The sequence below is a fragment of the Spinacia oleracea genome, chromosome 6, assembly GCF_020520425.1.
Source record: "Spinacia oleracea cultivar Varoflay chromosome 6, BTI_SOV_V1, whole genome shotgun sequence".
Lineage (NCBI taxonomy): Eukaryota > Viridiplantae > Streptophyta > Magnoliopsida > Caryophyllales > Amaranthaceae > Spinacia > Spinacia oleracea.
Genome location: NC_079492.1, coordinates 27,241,717 through 27,245,915, shown reverse-complemented (window position 1 = coordinate 27,245,915; position 4,199 = coordinate 27,241,717).

Sequence of the window (4,199 nt, the reverse complement as noted above, 5' to 3'; positions counted from 1 at the left end):
AAAACCCTCATGTTGTGTCATAAACACAGTTTCCGTTAAAACGCCATTTAAGAAAGCGGTTTTATCATCCATCTGCCATATTTCATAATCATAATATGCATCAATTTCTAACAGTATCCCTATATACTTTAGCATTGCAAATGGTGAAAAGGTTTCATCGTAATCCACATCGTGGACTTGTCTGTATTCTGTTGCAACCAATCTAGCTTTGAAAACTTCTAGTTTCCCGTCCTTGTCCTTTTTTAACTTGAAAACCTAGTTGCTTGGCTTGGTATCCATCTCGCAAATCGACCAAATCCCAAACTTGGTTTTCAGACATGGAGTCTATTTCAGATTGCATGGCTTCTAGCCATTGCCGGAGCTAGGGCTCGTCATAGCTTGTTTATACGTCGCAGACTCATCGCTTTCCAGCAATAGAATTTCATGGCTCTTAGACATTAAGATACCTACATATCTTTTTGGATAAGCCTTGTACCTTTGCAATCTACACAGGGCTACGACTCTAGTTGGTTCTTGAACCTCACCAGATACTTCTAAAGATCTCTGAGTTTCAACCTGAATATCATCTTGATTATTCTCCAGAGTTTGTTGTTTGACTCAAAGTTCTTCGAGGTCTTCTTTTCTCCCACTTGTAATTTTGGAAATGTGTTGTCTTTCCAAAAAGATACCATCTCGAGCAACAAACACCTTGTTCTCAAATCTATTGTATAAGTAATACCCCTTTGTTTCCTTTGTGTAGCCTATAAGGATACATAGATTTCGATTGAAGTGTGTCAGAAATTAATCGTTTGACGTACACTTCACAACTACAAATTTTAATAAAAGACACTTTTGGAGGCTTTCCAGTCCGTAACTCATATGGAGTCTTTTCAACAGATTTTAATGAAGCTCTATTTAGTGTGAGTGCAGCTGTGTTTAGTGCATGTCCCCAAAATTCTATGGGAAGTTCGACCTGACCCATCACTGATCGAACCAAGTCAAGCAAGGTCATGTCCCTCCGTTTCGATACACCATTCCATTGGGGTGTACCATAAGGATTCACCTGTGACAAGATTCCACAATATTTCAGATGGTCATCAAATTCATAGCTCATATATTCACCGCCTTTATCAGACCGCATTGCTTTAATCTTCTTGCCTAGTTGATTCTCTACTACACTCGGAAATTCCTTGAATTTGGTAAAGGATTTAGACTTATGCTTCATTAGGTAGACATAACCATATCTACTAAAGTGATAAGTTAAAGTGATAAAGTAGATGAAACCACCTCTAGCATTTGAACTCATTGAGCCACATACATCTATATGGATTAGTCCCTATAGATCACTTGCACATTCTCCAACTTAAAAGAAAAGTTTCTTTGTCATTTTGTCAAGTAAGCATGACTCGCATTCACCAATATCTTGTAAGTCAGATGACTCTAGAATTCCTTCTTTTTGAAGCTTTTACATGTGTTTCATGTTAAATATGGCCTAATCTACAATGCCACTAATAGGTGAGATCTTAATATTTTATTTTGGCCTTTTTAGGATTTATGTTATAAAACTGTTTGTCGTGATCTAGCACATAAAGTCCATTGACTAATTTAAGCATATCCCTAAAACATCTCTTTTAAATAAAACGAGCAACTATTTTATTTTATTTCATATTTAAATCCCTTAGCATCCAAACAAGAAACAAAAATGAAGTTTTTAGTAATACTTGGAGCATGGAAACATTGTTCCAGTTCCAAAACTAGCCTAGAGGGCAACGACAAACTATAAGTGCCTACAGCTAATGAAAAAATCTTAGATCCATCTCCCACTCATAGGCCGACTTATCCCTTGCTAAGCCTTTTACTTATTCTTACTCCTTGTGGATTAGTACATAAGTGTGAGCCACAACCTATATCTAATACCCAAGAAGTTGAAATAGCAAGTTTATAGTCTATAACAAATATACTTGAAGAGGGAACGATGTGGGAATTGGATATCATTAATTCCTAAATTAATTATATGTAATTTAAGAAGAGTTAAATTATGTTAAAGGAGAAGAGAAGCTATAGGAGAAGAAAATAGAATGATTGAAAAATATTATGGGTTGTTTCCAACATGCTCCAATTATTGTTTTTCCTTATTTAGCTTATAAGTTGTTATAAATATGTAGAAACGTAATGTAATTTAATTCAACAATTTACATCATATAAAAGTTTAGTTTAAGAAAAGTTTATATTTTCTTACGTAACATTTATTATTTCCTTCATAAGGGTTGTTTGTTTATCTAGAACATATTATTTATTTGTGAGGTATCAATTTCATATTATCTAGTAGAAGCCAAATTTCCGCTGCGAGCTCTAACAATTGGTATTAGAGCCAACGTCAAAATATTAAGTGGTTAAATTTTTTATTTTGAAAAATATTTATAATGGCTTGTACTAGTGGAACGGTAAAAGTTGGGAAATATGAAATTGAAAAATTCAATGGGGAAAATGATATTTCCTATTGGAGGATGCAAATGAAAAATTTGCTAATTTCGCAAAAGTTGCACAAAGCGCTAGCGGGAAAAGATCAAAACCCGGAGATATGAAGGATGAGGATTGGGAAGAGTTAGATCTTGAAACACGAGCAACCATTATCTTGTGGCTTGAGAGGGACGTTGCATTCTTGGTAAATGAAGAAGCAACTGCTGCTGGCGTGTGGGCAAAGTTAGAGACAAATTTCATGACGAAAACTCTAACGAACATGATCTATCTAAAATCCAAATTGTATACATGCAAGATGGAAGAAGGCACCTCAATTAGAGAGTATATCAATAAGTTTGATAGGATTATATCAGACTTAAAGGATAATGATGTGAAGATAGAAGAGGAAGACCAAGCGCTCATGTTATTACTTTCATTACCAAAGTCCTATGAAAATCTAGTTCAAACATTGATGCTTGTGGGTGATACTCTAACCATGGATGAAACTAGAACATCACTTTTGGCGGATGATCTTCGAAAGGTTGCTAGAAGTGGAATGATGTCTAGCAGTGGAGGAGAATATAGGGAACAAGCTCAGGGATTGTTTACAACTAGAGGAAGGATTAATGAAAGAGGAAGAGGCAAGGGAGGAAAGTCTAGACCAAAATCTAGACCTCTTGCGGAAAGACCATGTTTCAAATGTGGTGAGCTTGGTCATTTTAAAGTAAATTTCCCAAATAAGAGGGCTACATTCAAGAGGTCGGACAACAACAACTCTAGAGGAAAACAACAAGAAAATAAGAGGCAAGTTTTGTCTCAAATGACGAGGAAGATTATTGTTACTCCGTTTCAGAACAATGCATTGAAATATCAGGCAAGTGGATGCTTGATTCAGGAGCATCACACCATATGTGCCCAAACAGAAAGTGGTTTACCACTTATCAAAGTTTGGACGGTGGCACGGTTTTGATGGGAAATGATCATGCTTGCAAGACTGTCGGGTTAGGTACTATCCGAATCAAGATGCATGATGGAACAATAATAACCTTGAAGGATGTGAGACACATCCCAGATTTACGGAAAAATCTTATTTCTCTTGGGTTATTAGAGAAAAATGGTTGCAAGATATCCATGGAAAATGGAGTATTAAAAGTTGTTCGTGGTTCCTTGGTAGTGATGAAGGGGATTCGTCACGGTAATCTTTATCCTCTTTTGGGGACAACTGTTACAGGTGATTTATCAGTTGGAATCAGTGGAAGTAAAGACCAAACAGAATGCACTAGGATATGGCACATGCGCCTTGGGCATATGTCGGGAAATGGTCTATCAATGCTTTGCGGACAGGGTTTGTTGAAAAACATGAAAAAACCAGAAATGGAATTTTGTGAACATTGTGTGTATGGAAAAGCGCACAGGATAAAGTTCTCTACAAGCAAGCATAAAAGCAGAGGGTTGTTAGACTATGTGCATACAGATGTTTGGGGTCCGACTAAAGTTTCTTCCAAGGGTGGTTCCATGTACTTTGTTACATTTGTTGATGATTATTCTAGATATGCTTGGATTTACTTTCTCAAGCATAAGAATGAGGTATTCGAGATTTTCAAGCGGTGGAGAGCAATGGTTGAGAACAGAACAGGTCAAAAGCTAAAAACTGTACGATCTGATAATGGTACGGAGTACACAGAGGGAGCTTTCAAGGAGTTTTGTGATCAGGAAGGCATTGTGAGACACTGGACAGTCAGAGACACACCACAACAGAA